We start from the raw sequence: 20,434 nt of genomic DNA, 5'->3' as shown, positions 1-20,434 counted from the left end.
GCAGCAATGCCTGAACCAGCCAAGCCAGCGCCTAAGAAGGGCTCCAAGGAAACTGTAACATGTATCATTTCATAAAGGGTTAACTCTGTTCAGTTTTGAGAAAACTATTTTCTGAGGCAGGTTTCCTAGCATATTGTGTACTGTAATTAAGTTTGTGATAAGCATTCACTGCTAGGTGATAAGAAGGACTCAATTGTTTTCTTGTGTGTACTTGTTATCTGCGGTGGCCTGTCCAAGGGCTTTGTCTAAATGTGTGATGGGGGATTTTATGCTTCCCCCCCCTGGGAGTGCCCTGTGTGCATGTAACCTAAATAAAAAGCAGGCTGGGCATCCCAGTCCTCAGTTCTTGGTTGTCCCTCAATCGCAGCGTTGACTCGTTTTGTGGGCAGAAGGGTATCCTAGCTGTACTACAGCTAAGGGGGATTATTCTACATTTGCGAGACTCATATAGAATACTATGGAGAGCAGTTTCTCCCCTCTTCAGCAATAGGAATCCAGGCTACTAAGCGGTCCATCTCTCAGCGAGACTAAGGGTAACCGTAACATTTGGCGGCAGCGGTGGGATTTTTCCTGGATTTCCTAGGAGAGGTACAGAACGGATGGAGAGCGCTTACGAAAAATTGAAGCGTACAACCCTAAAGGATTTACTTGAAAGCAGAGGGGGGTACGCCAGCAACCGGCCGAGGAGAGAGCTGATCGCAGAATTGACCGAACTGGATCAGAGCTTCACAATGGCGGAAACACCGACCACGATTAGTGACGAAAAAACCAGGATTGTTTCGGGAGAGGCTCTCACTGTACGGGCCGAACCCCTCCATGGAATTGGTACAGCAGTTGATGGCGGAAGCGGACAAGGATATACGAGAGACTCGAGCCCACAAACTCAACCTAGCGAACGCACACCGCAATGCTGAAGCCCCGCAGGTAATCATCCCTGTCGAAAATGCTGGGAGGCCCAAGATACCCTATGCGGCATTTCGACCCTTCCTAGAGAGCGAGACAGGGATTGATGAATATTTGGCGGACTTCGAAAGGCAATGTGCCCTGCACCAGATTCCCAACAGGGAGTGGCCCACGATATTGTCTGGGAAACTATCCGGGCGAGCCCTGGAAGCCTTTCGTACTCTGGGTGCTGAGGAAGTGACACAGTATGAGCTAGTTAAGGGAGACACTGTTGCGACGGTACGCAGTAACTCCGGGACGCGTATCGCCGACAGTTTCGGGGGCACGAAAAAGAAGCCTAACGATACCCATATGGAATGGGCGCACCGAATGCGGAGAGCGGCAAATCACTGGATGAGCGGAAGTAAAGCGGTGACTGGTGAGGAAATTTTACAATTGTTTCTCTTAGAACATTTTTATAATGGCATGGAACAGCAAGGGAAGGAATGGCTGCGAGACAGGCGACCTTCTACCTTAGAAGAAGCAGCCAAATTGGCCGATGAACATTATGACTCCCGTCTTCACGAACCCAGAGAGGTTTACCGTGCACCCCCTCGTGCTGAATTCCGAGCCCCGGTGCCCGCAGGGCCCGCCCGAAACTCAGGACCACCCAATAACAGCTCTGAGCGTCCCAGACCGACTTGCCACCGATGCAAGCAACCAGGGCATTTCATGGCTAGCTGCCCCCTTAATACGCACCAGACACCCAGGAATTACAATTACCCCTCTGGGGCATATCGTCCGGCCCGGACCCTCTGTGTTAACCAAGAGGCCCCTATGGAGGAATATTTGGGGCCGCTTCACGAGGCGGACCCTGTATATGCTGCCTCAGATAACCGCCAGCACCATCGGCAGAAGGTATGGCTCGAGGGGCGATCTACCGAGGGATTGAGAGACACAGGGGCTACTATCACGCTGGTACAGAGTCATTTGGTGCCGGAGCACAAGCGATCTGGACAGACTGTGGCCGTTAGAGTGGCGGGGGGGGGATGTGTACAAAATTCCAACAGCTAAAGTGCATCTTGATTGGGGAGCGGGAAAGGGGGCTGTGAACGTGGGCATAATGGATAATTTACCTGCCGAAGTACTACTGGGCAATGATTTGGGCCCCATGACTTCTGCCTATGCTCCAGTATGCAACAACGAGGCGGACCCAGTGACTACACGGGCCCAAGCCCGGACGGAGCGAGAACTCTCACCAGTGCGGGAGACACAGGTAAGACCTACCCCAACCTTTGCCTGACATGTTAGGCCCCCCATACCCTGGGACACCCCAGATGCTTTCGAGACAGAGTCTAAGACTGACCCGACCTTACAAAAGTACCGGGAACGAGCAGAGACCGGAGGGGGCGGGGCAGATAATGAAACATTCTTATGGGAAAAAGGGAAACTATACCGCTGGACAGAGAAAAAGGGACAGCGTAGGCGACAGCTGGTGTAGTGCCCCACAAATACCGTCAAGAAATCCTCAAGATAGGCCACGACATCCCCTTAGCAGGCCACCTAGCTGTAACCCGTACCCTACACCGCATTACTCACACGTTCTTTTGGCCAGGGGTACACGCTGACGTTAGAAACTTACTGTAACACCTGCGATGTGTGTCAACGAGTAGGAAGGCGAGGCGATCACCCTAAAGCCCATCTAGTAAATATGCCCATTGTAGAGGAACCCTTCAGCCGGGTTGCTATTGACCTAGTGGGACACACTGGCTACCCCTAGTCCCTCCGGTAAAGCGCTACATTCTTACCGTAGTGGACTTACGCTACCAGGTACCCAGAGGCTGTCGCCCTATCCAACATACAAGCGGATACGGTAGCGAATGCACTAGTACAGGTGTTCTCCCGGGGTAGGATTTCCAAAAGAAATCCTATCCGACCGAGGCACCCAATTTACGGCTGAATTGACCCAACAACTCTGGCAGGTTTGCAAAATTAAGTCCCTCCTGAGCTCCCCATACCACCCCCAGACGAACGGGCTGTGTGAGAGGTTCAATGGGACCCTCAAGCAAATGCTCAAGACGTTCACTCAGGAATACCGAGACTGGGAACGCTTCCCTGCCGCACCTCCTTTTTGCTTATCGGGAGGTGCCCCCAGGAAACGACAGGGTTCTCTCCCTTCGAGTTGCTCTACGGAAGAAAGGTACGGGGACCCCTAAACCTGATCCGGGGAGCACTGGGAGGGAGAGATGGAGACTGACGGTTGTCCCCATTGTGCCATACGTGCTGGAACTCAGGGACCGTATGGAGCAATTAGCCAAATCCGTGCGGGCTAATCTCCAGTCGGCCCAGAGAAGACAGAAAGTATGGTACGATCGGGGGCCCCGAAAGAGAATCTTTACCATAGGACAAAAGGTGTTAGTACTTAAGCCGGTGAAGACAGACAAATTGCAGGCGTCCTGGCAGGGCCCCTACCAGATCGTAGAGAAAAGGGGAGACACCACTTATGTGATAGCTAGCTGCCCACGACAACAATCTTAGAAAGACATTCCATGTAAACATGCTCAAGGAATATTTTGAGCGACCAGAGAACGTGACGGCCGTATGTTGTTCCCCTCAGGAAGGCCCCGACAGTCTACCCATTCCAGACCTATTAGAAAAGAGTCTCCCCACAGGTATAGTGGCTCAGGTTCAGATAGGAGACCAACTTAGCCCCACTGAAAGGGAGCAGCTCAACCAACTCCTACAGTCCAAACACCTCACCTTCTCCCCGAAGCCCAGGGTAACACTACTTTAACACCCACCAGGTAGATACTCCGGGACAAGCTCCCTTCGCGTCAGGCTCCGTACCGAATCCCCGAAGCAGTTAGGATAGGAATGAAGAAGGAGATCGAATGAGATGCTCCAACTCAGGGTAATTGAGCCCTCCGATAGTCCCTGGGCCTCCCCAGTTGTCTTGGTGCCCAAGAAAGATGGGACCACCCGGTTCCTGCGTAGACTATCGGAGGCTCAATGAAAAGACCGTGACGGACGCTTACCCTATGCCCAGGGTAGACGAGCTACTCGATCGTATAGCCAGGGGAAATTACCTGACCACTATTGACCTCTGCAACAGGTTACTGGCAGATTCCCCTGGCCCCGGAGGCTATCCCCAAGTCGGCATTCGTCACCCCATTCGGCTTATATCAGTTTAGGGTTAATGCCGTTTTGGGATGAAGAATGCCCCAGCTACATTCCAGCGCTTGGTGGATAGGCTCCTGGATGGCTTCCAGAGTTTTGCTTGCGCCTACCTGGACGACATAGCGATCCACAGTGAGTCATGGGAGGACCACTTAGCTCACATAGGAATGGTTCTGGATCAGATCCGGGCTGCTGGCCTGACTCTGAAGCCAGAAAAATGCCACTTTGGGATGGCCGAGGTACAGTACCTGGGTCACCGGGTGGGGTGTGGAAAGCAGCGACCAGAGCCGGCCACGATAGAACTGTCGCCAATTGGCCCACCCCCATCACTAAGACTCAGGTCCTAGCCTTCCTGGGCACGGCAGGGTACTATAGACGGTTCGTACCAGACTACAGCACACTTGCCAAACCCCTGACTGACTTGACCAGAAGAACTTACCTCGACAGGTCCTGTGGTCTCCCCACTGTGAAACGGCTTTCCAGGCTCTCAAAAAATGCTCTAATTTAACGCTCCTGTCTTGGCGGCCCCAGCCCTTAACAAACGTTTTATCGTCCATACAGATGCTTCCATGTTCGGGCTGGGAGCCGTCCTCAGCCAAGTAGGCGAAGATGGAGGGGAGCATCCAGTTGCCATACATCAGCCCGGAAGCTCCTGCCCCGCGAAGTCAGCTATGCAGGCGGTCGAAAAGGAGTGTTTGGCTTTGGTGTGGGCATTAAAGAAATTGACTCCCCTATTTATATGGGCAGGGAGTTCACTCTGGTCACCGACCATAACCCGTTGGTGTGGCTGAACCGGGTCTCTGGAGATTAGGGCAGGCTATTCGTTGGAGTTTGTCTGGACAACCCGTCGGCGTTGCAAACCTTCAATTTCACCATTACTTACAGACCTGGGAAACAGAATGGCAACGCCGACGGGTTGTCCAGACAAACCGACCTCAGCCCCGCATAACCAACGGTCTGGACAGCCTTAGTCTGCCCCGAAAAGGGGTCAGACCGTGTCTGCCAGAGTGTTCCACAGAAAGGGAGCACTGTTACAGAAGCATTAGTTATTTTGTTGTGAAGAAACTTATTTCCCAGCAGCAATGCCTGAACCAGCCAAGCCAGCGCCTAAGAAGGGCTCCAAGAAACTGTAACAAGTATCATTTCATAAAGGGTTAACTCTGTTCAGTTTTGAGAAAACTATTTTCTGAGGCAGGTTTCCTAGCATATTGTGTACTGTTATTAAGTTTGTGATAAGCATTCACTGCTAGGTGATAAGAAGGACTCAATTGTTTTCTTGTGTGTACTTGTTATCTGCGGTGGCCTGTCCAAGGGCTTTGTCTAATGTGTGATGGGGGATTTTATGCTTCCCCCCCCTGGGAGTGCCCTGTGTGCATGTAACCTAAATAAAAAGCAGGCTGGGCATCCCAGTCCTCAGTTCTTGGTTGTCCCTCAATCGCAGCGTTGACTCGTTTTGTGGGCAGAAGGGTATCCTAGCTGTACTACAGCTAAGGGGGATTATTCTACATTTGCGAGACTCATATAGAATACTATGGAGAGCAGTTTCTCCCCTCTTCAGCAATAGGAATCCAGGCTACTAAGCGGTCCATCTCTCAGCGAGACTAAGGGTAACCGTAACAGTAACCTACTATCTGCACACACTACACACACACACAATGTGAGTTATACAGTAACCTACTATCTGCACACACTACACACACAATGTGAGTTATACAGTAACCTACTATCTGCTCACACTATACACACACACACAATGTGAGTTATACAGTAACCTACTATCTGCACACACTATACACACACACAATGTGAGTTATACAGTAACCTATTATCTGCACACACTATACACACACACAATGTGAGTTATACAGTAACCTACTATCTGCACACACTACACACACACACACACAGTGTGAGTTATACAGTAACCTACTATCTGCACACACTACACACACACACAATGTGAGTTATACAGTAACCTACTATCTGCACACACTACACACACACACACACACACACACACAATGTGAGTTACACAGTAACCTACTATCTGCACACACTACACACACACACAATGTGAGTTATACAGTAACCTATTATCTGCACACACTACACACACAATGTGAGTTATACAGTAACCTACTATCTGCTCACACTATACACACACACACAATGTGAGTTATACAGTAACCTACTATCTGCACACACTACACACACACACAATGTGAGTTATACAGTAACCTATTATCTGCACACACTACACACACAATGTGAGTTATACAGTAACCTACTATCTGCACACACTACACACACACACAATGTGAGTTATACAGTAACCTACTATCTGCACACACTACACACACACACACACACACACAATGTGAGTTATACAGTAACCTATTATCTGCACACACACACACACAATGTGAGTTATACAGTAACCTACTATCTGCACACACTATACACACACACACACACAATGTGAGTTATACAGTAACCTACTATCTGCACACACTATACACACACACACACACACAATGTGAGTTATACAGTAACCTATTATCTGCACACACTACACACACAATGTGAGTTATACAGTAACCTACTATCTGCACACACTACACACACACAATGTGAGATATACAGTAACCTACTATCTGCACACACACTGTACACACACACAATGTGAGTTATACAGTAACCTACTATCTGCACACACTACACACACACACACACAATGTGAGTTATACAGTAACCTACTATCTGCACACACTACACACACACACAATGTGAGTTATACAGTAACCTACTATCTGCACACACTACACACACACAATGTGAGTTATACAGTAACCTACTATCTGCACACACTACACACACACAATGTGAGTTATACAGTAACCTACTATCTGCACACACTACACACACACACACACACAATGTGAGTTATACAGTAACCTACTATCTGCACACACTACACACACACAATGTGAGTTATACAGTAACCTACTATCTGCACACATTACACACTACACACACAACACACACACAATGTGAGTTATACAGTAACCTACTATCTGCACACACTACACACACACACAATGTGAGTTATACAGTAACCTACTATCTGCACACACTACACACACCCACACAATGTGAGTTATACAGTAACCTACTATCTGCACACACTACACACACAACATGTGAGTTATACAGTAACCTATATCTGCACACACTACACACACACAAAATGTGAGTTATACAGTAACCTACTATCTGCACACACTACACACACACACACAATGTGAGTTATACAGTAACCTACTATCTGCACACACTACACACACACAATGTGAGTTATACAGTAACCTACTATCTGCACACACTACACACACACACAATGTGAGTTATACAGTAACCTACTATCTGCACACACTACACACACACACACACACACAATGTGAGTTATACAGTAACCTACTATCTGCACACACTACACACACACAATGTGAGTTATACAGTAACCTACTATCTGCACACACTACACACACAATGTGAGTTATACAGTAACCTACTATCTGCACACACTACACACACACACACACAATGTGAGTTATACAGTAACCTACTATCTGCACACACTACACACACACATGTGAGTTATACAGTAACCTACTATCTGCACACACTACACACACAATGTGAGTTATACAGTAACCTACTATCTGCACACACTACACACACACAATGTGAGTTATACAGTAACCTACTATCTGCACACACTACACACACACACAATGTGAGTTATACAGTAACCTACTATCTGCACACACTACACACACAATGTGAGTTATACAGTAACCTACTATCTGCACACAATACACACACAATGTGAGTTATACAGTAACCTACTATCTGCACACACTACACACACACACAATGTGAGTTATACAGTAACCTGCTATCTGCACACACTACACACACACACAATGTGAGTTATACAGTAACCTACTATCTGCACACACTACACACACACACAATGTGAGTTATACAGTAACCTACTATCTGCACACACTACACACACACACACACAATGTGAGTTAAACAGTAACCTGCTATCTGCACACACTACACACACACACAATGTGAGTTATTCAGTAACCTACACTCTGCACACAACTACCACACACACACAATGTGAGTTATACAGTAACCTAGCTCTCTGCACACACTACACACACACACAATGTGAGTTATACAGTAACCTACTATCTGCACACACTACACACACACACACACAATGTGAGTTATACAGTAACCTATTATCTGCACACACTACACACACACACAATGTGAGTTATACAGTAACCTACTATCTGCACACACACAATGTGAGTTATACAGTAACCTACTCTCTGCACACACTACACACACACACAATGTGAGTTATACAGTAACCTACTATCTGCACACACTACACACACACACAATGTGAGTTATACAGTAACCTACTATCTGCACACACTACACACACACACAATGTGAGTTATACAGTAACCTACTATCTGCACACACTACACACACACACAATGTGAGTTATACAGTAACCTACTATCTGCACACACTACACACACACACAATGTGAGTTATACAGTAACCTACTATCTGCACACACTACACACACACACAATGTGAGTTATACAGTAACCTACTATCTGCACACACTACACACACACACAATGTGAGTTATACAGTAACCTACTATCTGCACACACACACACACACACACAATGTGAGTTATACAGTAACCTACTATCTGCACACACTACACACACACACAATGTGAGTTATACAGTAACCTACTATCTGCACACACTACACACACACAATGTGAGTTATACAGTAACCTACTATCTGCACACACTACACACACACACACACAATGTGAGTTATACAGTAACCTACTATCTGCACACACTACACACACACACAATGTGAGTTATACAGTAACCTACTATCTGCACACACTACACACACACACAATGTGAGTTATACAGTAACCTACTATCTGCACACACTACACACACACAATGTGAGTTATACAGTAACCTACTATCTGCACACACTACACACACACACAATGTGAGTTATACAGTAACCTACTATCTGCACACACTACACACACACACAATGTGAGTTATACAGTAACCTACTATCTGCACACACTACACACACACAATGTGAGTTATACAGTAACCTACTATCTGCACACACTACACACACACACAATGTGAGTTATACAGTAACCTACTATCTGCACACACTACACACACACACAATGTGAGTTATACAGTAACCTACTATCTGCACACACTACACACACACACAATGTGAGTTATACAGTAACCTGCTATCTGCACACACTACACACACACACAATGTGAGTTATACAGTAACCTACAATCTGCACACACTACACACACACACAATGTGAGTTATACAGTAACCTACTATCTGCAACACACTACACACACACACACAATGTGGAGTTATACAGTAACCTACTATCTGCACACACTATCACACACACACACACAATGTGAGTTATACAGTATCTATTATCTGCACACATCTAGCACCACACACACAATGTGAGTTATACAGTAAGCCTACTATCTGCACAGCACTATAAACATCACAACACCACATGATGAGTTATACAGTACCTACTATCTGCACACACTACACACACACACAATGTGAGTTAGACAGTAACCTCACTATCTGCACACACTATACTCACACACACACAATGTGAGTTATAACAGTATCCTACTAGCTGCAACACACTACAACACCACACAATGTGAGGTAGACAGTAACCTACTAGCTGCACACACCTAGTCACACACCACAATCTTGTGTTATACAGTAACCTAGGCTATCTGTCACACACTACACTAACCACAAACAATGTGAGATATACAGAGTAAGCCTACTATCTGCACACACTGACACACACACACAACACACACACTACAATGTGAGTTAGAAAGTAACAACCTAACTATCTGCACACACTACACACACACACACACAATGTGAGTTATACAGTAACCTACTATCTGCACACACTACACACACACACACACACAATGTGAGTTATACAGTAACCTACTATCTGCACACACTACACACACACACAATGTGAGTTATACAGTAACCTACTATCTGCACTCACTACACACACACACAATGTGAGTTATACAGTAACCTACTATCTGCACACACTACACACACACACACACACACAATGTGAGTTATACAGTAACCTACTATCTGCACACACTACACACACACACAATGTGAGTTATACAGTAACCTACTATCTGCACACACTACACACACACACAATGTGAGTTATACAGTAACCTACTATCTGCACACACTACACACACACACAATGTGAGTTATACAGTAACCTACTATCTGCACACACTACACACACACACACACAATGTGAGTTATACAGTAACCTACTATCTGCACACACTACACACACACACACAATGTGAGTTATACAGTAACCTACTATCTGCACACACTACACACACACACAATGTGAGTTATACAGTAACCTACTATCTGCACACACACTACACACGACAATTGTGAGTTATAGCAGTAACCTACTATCTGCACACACTACACACACACACAATGTAGTTATACAGTAACCTACTATCTGGCAGCACACTACAGCATACACAATGTGGAGTGTATAGCAGTAACTCAACTATCTGCACACACTACACACACACACACACACACAAGGTGAGTTATACAGTAACCTTATTATCGGCACACACGAACACACACACACAATGTCAGTTATACATAATCCTACAATCTGCACACACTACACACACACAAAGTGAGTTATACAGTAACCTACTATCTGCACACACTACACACACACACAATGTGAGTTATACAGTAACCTACTATCTGCACACACTACACACACACACACACACACACACAATTTGAGTTAGATCAGTAACCTATTATCTGCACACACTCACCACACACACACAATGTGAGTTTATACAGTAACCTACTATCTGCACACACTACACACACACAATGTGAGTTTATACAGTAACCTACTATCTGCACACACTACACACACACAATGGTGAGGTTATACAGTAACCTACTATCTGCACCACTACACACACACAATGTGAGTTATACAGTAACCTACTATCTGCACACACTACACACACACATGGTGAGTTATACAGTAACCTACTATCTGCACACACTACACTCACACACACACACACAATGTGAGTTTATACAGTAACCTACTATCTGCACACACTACACACACAATGTGGAGTATACAGTAACCTACTATCTGCACACACTTCACACACATTGTGAGTTATACAGTAACCTACTATCTGCACACACTACACACACACAATGTGAGTAATACAGTAACCTACTATCTGCACACACTACACACACAATGTGAGTTATACAGTAACCTACTATCTGCACACACTACACACACACACAATGTGAGTTATACAGTAACCTATATCTGCACACACTACACCACACGACACATTGTGAGTTTATATAGTACACCTACGATCATGCACACACTACACACACACACAAATGTGAGTGATACAGTAAAGCTACTATCTGGCCACACACTACTGCACACACCCACAATGTGAGATTATACAGTAACCTACTATCTGCACGACACTACACGACACACACAATGTGAGTATACAGTAACCTACTATCTGCACACACTACAACACACACACAATGTGAGTTTAATACAGTAACCTACTATCTGCACACACTACACACACACACAATGTGAGTTATACAGTAACCTACTATCTGCACACACTACACACACACACAATGTGAGTTATACAGTAACCTACTATCTGCACACACTACACACTACACACACAATGTGAGTTATACAGTAACCTACTATCTGCACACACTACACACACAATGTGAGTTATACAGTAAGCCTACTATCTGCACACACTACACACACCACAATGTGAGTTATACAGTAACCTACTATCTGCACACACTACACACACACAATGTGAGTTATACAGTAACCTACTATCTGCACACACTACACACACACAATGTGAGTTATACAGTAACCTACTATATCTGCACACACTACTCACACACAATGTGAGTTATACAGTAAACCTACTATCTGCACACACTACACACACACAATGTGAGCTTATACAGTAATCCTACTATCTGCAACACAGCGACCACACTCACAATGTGAGTTTATACAGTACCTAACTATCTGCACCCACACTACACACCACAATGTGAGTTATACAGTAACCTACTATCTGCCACACACTACACACACACACACAATATGTGAGTATACAGTAACCTACTATCTGCACACTACTACACACACACCACACACATCACAATGTGAGTTATACAGTAACCTACTATCTGCACACACTACACACACACAATTTGAGTTATACAGTAACCTACTATCTGCACACACTAACACACACACAATGTGAGTTATACAGTAACCTACTATCTGCACACACTACACACACAATGTGAGTTATACAGTAACCTACTATCTGCACACACTACACACACACACAATGTGAGTTTTACAGTAACCTACTATCTGCACACACTACACACACACACAAACAATGTGAGTTATACAGTAACCTACTGTCTGCACACACTACACACACACACAATGTGAGTTATACAGTAACCTACTATCTGCACACACTACACACACAATGTGAGTTATACAGTAACCTACTATCTGCACACACTACACACACACACAATGTGAGTTATACAGTAACCTATTATCTGCACACACTACACACACACAATGTGAGTTATACAGTAACCTACTATCTGCACACACTACACACACACAATGTGAGTTATACAGTAACCTACTATCTGCACACACTACACACACACAATGTGAGTTATACAGTAACCTACTATCTGCACACACTACACACACACACAATGTGAGTTATACAGTAACCTACTATCTGCACACACTACACACACACACAATGTGAGTTATACAGTAACCTATTATCTGCACACACTACACACACACAATGTGAGTTATACAGTAACCTACTATCTGCACACACTACACACACACACACAATGTGAGTTATACAGTAACCTACTATCTGCACACACTACTCACACACACACACACACACAATGTGAGTTATACAGTAACCTATTATCTGCACACACACACACACACACAATGTGAGTTATACAGTAACCTACTATCTGCACACACTATACACACACACACAATGTGAGTTATACAGTAACCTACTATCTGCACACACTATACACACACACACACAATGTGAGTTATACAGTAACCTATTATCTGCACACACTACACACACAATGTGAGTTATACAGTAACCTACTATCTGCACACACTACACACACACAATGTGAGTTATACAGTAACCTACTATCTGCACACACACTGTACACACACACAATGTGAGTTATACAGTAACCTACTATCTGCACACACTACACACACACACAATGTGAGTTATACAGTAACCTACTATCTGCACACACTACACACACACAATGTGAGTTATACAGTAACCTACTATCTGCACACACTACACACACACAATGTGAGATATACAGTAACCTACTATCTGCACACACTACACACACACACAATGTGAGTTATACAGTAACCTACTATCTGCACACACTACACACACACACCACACAATGTGAGTTATACAGTAACCTACTATCTGCACACACTACACACACACAATCTGAGTTATACAGTAACCTACTATCTGCACACACTACACACACACACACACACACAATGTGAGTTATACAGTAACCTACTATCTGCACACACTACACACACACACAATGTGAGTTTTACAGTAACCTACTATCTGCACACACTACACACACACACACAATGTGAGTTATACAGTAACCTACTATCTGCACACACTACACACACACACAATGTGAGTTATACAGTAACCTATTATCTGCACACACTACACACACAATGTGAGTTATACAGTAACCTACTATCTGCACACACTACACACACACAATGTGAGTTATACAGTAACCTACTATCTGCACACACTACACACACAATGTGAGTTATACAGTAACCTACTATCTGCACACACTACACACACACACAATGTGAGTTATACAGTAACCTACTATCTGCACACACTACACACACACACACACACAATGTGAGTTATACAGTAACCTACTATCTACACACACACGCACACACACACAATGTGAGTTATACAGTAACCTACTATCTGCACACACTACACACACAATGTGAGTTATACAGTAACCTACTATCTGCACACACTACACACACACACACACAATGTGAGTTATACAGTAACCTACTATCTGCACACACTACACACACACAATGTGAGTTATACAGTAACCTACTATCTGCACACACTACACACACACAATGTGAGTTATACAGTAACCTACTATCTGCACACACTACACACACACAATGTGAGTTATACAGTAACCTACTATCTGCACACACTACACACACACACAATGTGAGTTATACAGTAACCTACTATCTGCACACTACACACACAATGTGAGTTATACAGTAACCTACTATCTGCACACACTATACACACACAATGTGAGTTATACAGTAACCTACTATCTGCACACACTACACACACACACAATGTGAGTTATACAGTAACCTACTATCTGCACACACTACACACACACACAATGTGAGTTATACAGTAACCTACTATCTGCACACACTACACACACACACAATGTGAGTTATACAGTAACCTACTATCTGCACACACTACACACACACACAATGTGAGTTATACAGTAACCTACTATCTGCACACACTACACACACACACAATGTGAGTTATACAGTAACCTACTATCTGCACACACTACACACACACACAATGTGAGTTATACAGTAACCTACTATCTGCACACACTACACACACACACAATGTGAGTTATACAGTAACCTACTATCTGCACACACTACACACACACACACACACAATGTGAGTTATACAGTAACCTACTATCTGCACACACTACACACACACACACAATGTGAGTTATACAGTAACCTACTATCTGCACACACTACACACACACACAATGTGAGTTATACAGTAACCTACTATCTGCACACACTACACACACACACAATGTGAGTTATACAGTAACCTACTATCTGCACACACTACACACACACACACACAATGTGAGTTATACAGTAACCTATTATCTGCACACACTACACACACACACAATGTGAGTTATACAGTAACCTACTATCTGCACACACTACACACACACACAATGTGAGTTATACAGTAACCTACTATCTGCACACACTACACACACACACAATGTGAGTTATACAGTAACCTACTATCTGCACACACTACACACACACAATGTGAGTTATACAGTAACCTACTATCTGCACACACTACACACACACAATGTGAGTTATACAGTAACCTATTATCTACACACAACACACACACACAATGTGAGTTATACAGTAACCTACTATCTGCACACACTACACACACAATGTGAGTTATACAGTAACCTACTATCTGCACACACTACACACACAATGTGAGTTATACAGTAACCTACTATCTGCACACACTATACACACACACAATGTGAGTTATACAGTAACCTACTATCTGCACACACTACACACACACACAATGTGAGTTATACAGTAACCTACTATCTGCACACACTACACACACACAATGTGAGTTATACAGTAACCTACTATCTGCACACACTACACACACACAATGTGAGTTATACAGTAACCTACTATCTGCACACACTACACACACACAATGTGAGTTATACAGTAACCTACTATCTGCACACACTACACACACACACACAATGTGAGTTATACAGTAACCTACTATCTGCACACACTACACACACACACAATGTGAGTTATACAGTAACCTGCTATCTGCACACACTACACACACACACAATGTGAGTTATACAGTAACCTACTATCTGCACACACTACACACACACACAATGTGAGTTATACAGTAACCTACTATCTGCACACACTACACACACACACAATGTGAGTTATACAGTAACCTGCTATCTGCACACACTACACACACACACAATGTGAGTTATACAGTAACCTACAATCTGCACACACTACACACACACACAATGTGAGTTATACAGTAACCTACTCTCTGCACACACTACACACACACACAATGTGAGTTATACAGTAACCTACTATCTGCACACACTACACACACACACACACACACAATGTGAGTTATACAGTAACCTATTATCTGCACACACTACACACACACACAATGTGAGTTATACAGTAACCTACTATCTGCACACACTACACACACACACAATGTGAGTTATACAGTAACCTACTATCTGCACACACTACACACACACACAATGTGAGTTATACAGTAACCTACTTCTGCACACACTACACACACACAATGTGAGTTATACAGTAACCTACTATCTGCACACACTACACACACACAATGTGAGTTATACAGTAACCTACTATCTGCACACACGACACACAACACAATGTGAGTTATACAGTAACCTACTATCTGCACACACTACACACACACAATGTGAGTTATACAGTAACCTACTATCTGCACACACTACACACACACAATGTGAGTTATACAGTAACCTACTATCTGCACACACTACACACACACAATGTGAGTTATACAGTAACCTACTATCCTGCACACACTATACACACACCACACACACACAATGTGAGTTATACAGTAACCTACTATCTGCACACACTATACACACACAATGTGAGTTATACAGTAACCTACTATCTGCACACACTACACACACACACACAATGTGAGTTATACTGTAACCTACTATCTGCACACACTACACACACTACACACACACACACAATGTGAGTTATACAGTAACCTACTATCTGCACACACTACACACACACAATGTGAGTTATACAGTAACCCTACTATCTGCACACACTACACACACAACAATGTGAGTTATACAGTAACCTACTATCTGCACACACTACACACACACACAATGTGAGTTATACAGTAACCTACTATCTGCACACACTACACACACACACAATGTGAGTTATAAAGTAACCTACAATCTGCACACACTACACACACACACAAGTGTGAGTTATACAGTAACCTACTCTCTGCACACACTACACACACACACAATGTGAGTTATACAGTAACCTACTATCTGCACACACTACACACACAATGTGAGTTATACAGTAACCTACTATCTGCACACACTACACACACACACAATGTGAGTTATACAGTAACCTACTATCTGCACACACTACACATACACAATGTGAGTTATACAGTAACCTACTATCTGCACACACTACACACACACACACACACACAATGTGAGTTATACAGTAACCTATTATCTGCACACACTACACACACACACAATGTGAGTTATACAGTAACCTACAATCTGCACACACTACACACACACAATGTGAGTTATACAGTAACCTACTCTCTGCACACACTACACACACACACAATGTGAGTTATACAGTAACCTACTATCTGCACACACTACACACACACACACACACACACACAATGTGAGTTATACAGTAACCTATTATCTGCACACACTACACACACACACACAATGTGAGTTATACAGTAACCTACTATCTGCACACACTACACACACACAATGTGAGTTATACAGTAACCTACTATCTGCACACACTACACACACACACAATGTGAGTTATACAGTAACCTACTATCTGCACACACTACACACACACAATGTGAGTTATACAGTAACCTACTATCTGCACACACTACACACACACAATGTGAGTTATACAGTAACCTATTATCTGCACACACACACACACACACACACACACACACACACACACAATGTGAGTTATACAGTAACCTACTATCTGCACACACTACACACACAATGTGAGTTATACAGTAACCTACTATGTGCACACACTACACACACACAATGTGAGTTATACAGTAACCTACTATCTGCACACACTACACACACACAATGTGAGTTATACAGTAACCTACTATCTGCACACACTACACACACACAATGTGAGTTATACAGTAACCTACTATCTGCACACACTACACACACACACAATGTGAGTTATACAGTAACCTACTATCTGCACACACTACACACACACACAATGTGAGTTATACAGTAACCTCTATCTGCACACACTACACACACACACAATGTGAGTTATACAGTAACCTACTATCTGCACACACTACACACACACACAATGTGAGTTATACAGTAACCTACTATCTGCACACACTACACACACACACAATGTGAGTTATACAGTAACCTGCTATCTGCACACACTACACACACACACAATGAGAGATAAACAGTAACCTACAATCTGCACACACTACACACACACACAATGTGAGTTATACAGTAACCTACTCTCTGCACACACTACACACACACACAAATGTGAGTTATACAGTAACCTACTATCTGGCACACACTACACACACACACACACACAATGTGAGTTATACAGTAACCTATTATCTGCACACACCTACACGACACACACAATGTGAGTTATACAAGTAACCTACTATGCTTCACACACTAACACACACAATGTGAGTTATACAGTAACCTACTATCTGCCACACTACACACACACACAATGTGAGTTATACAGTAACCTACTATCTGCACACACTACTCACACACAATGTGAGTTATACAGTAACCTACTATCTGCACACACTACACACACTATGTGAGTTATACAGTAACCTACTATCTGCACACACTACACACACACAATGTGAGTTATACAGTAACCTACTATCTGCACACACTACACACACACAATGTGAGTTATACAGTAACCTACTATCTGCACACACTACACACACACAATGTGAGTTATACAGTAACCTACTATCTGCACACACTACACACACACAATGTGAGTTATACAGTAACCTACTATCTGCACACACTACACACACACACACACACACACAATGTGAGTTATACAGTAACCTACTATCTGCACACACTACACACACACAATGTGAGTTATACAGTAACCTACTATCTGCACACACTACACACACACAATGTGAGTTATACAGTAACCTACTATCTGCACACACTACACACACACACACAATGTGAGTTATACAGTAACCTACTATCTGCACACACTACACACACACACAATGTGAGTTTTACAGTAACCTACTATCTGCACACACTACACACACACACACACAAACAATGTGAGTTATACAGTAACCTACTGTCTGCACACACTACACACACACACAATGTGAGTTATACAGTAACCTACTATCTGCACACACTACACACACAATGTTGAGTGATACAGTAACCTACTATCTGGGCACACACGACACACACACACAGATGTGAGTTAGAACAGTAACCTATTATCTGCACACACTACACACACACAATGTGAGTTATACAGTAACCTACTATCTGCACACACTACACACACAATGTGAGTTATACAGTAACCTACTATCTGCACACACTACACACACAATGTGAGTTATACAGTAACCTACTATCTGCAACACACTCGACACTCACACAATTGAGTTATACAGTAACCTACTATCTGCACACACTACACACACACACATGTGAGTTATACAGTAACCTACTATCTGCACACACTACACACACACACACAATGTGAGTTATACAGTATCCTACTATCTGCACACACTACACACACACAATGTGAGTTATACAGTAACCTACTATCTGCACACACTACACACACACACAATGTGAGTTATACAGTAACCTACTATCTGCACACACTACACACACACACAATGTGAGTTATACAGTAACCTACTATCTGCACACTACACACACACACACACACACACACAATGTGAGTTATACAGTAACCTACTATCTGCACACACTACACACACACAATGTGAGTTATACAGTAACCTACTATCTGCACACACTACACACACACACACACAATGTGAGTAATACAGTAACCTACTAACTGCACACA

Source organism: Bombina bombina, unplaced genomic scaffold, assembly GCF_027579735.1.
Source record: "Bombina bombina isolate aBomBom1 unplaced genomic scaffold, aBomBom1.pri scaffold_1661, whole genome shotgun sequence".
Taxonomy (NCBI): Eukaryota; Metazoa; Chordata; class Amphibia; order Anura; family Bombinatoridae; genus Bombina; species Bombina bombina.
The sequence above is the reverse complement of the archived record's forward strand: the minus strand, read 5'-3'. Positions refer to the sequence as shown.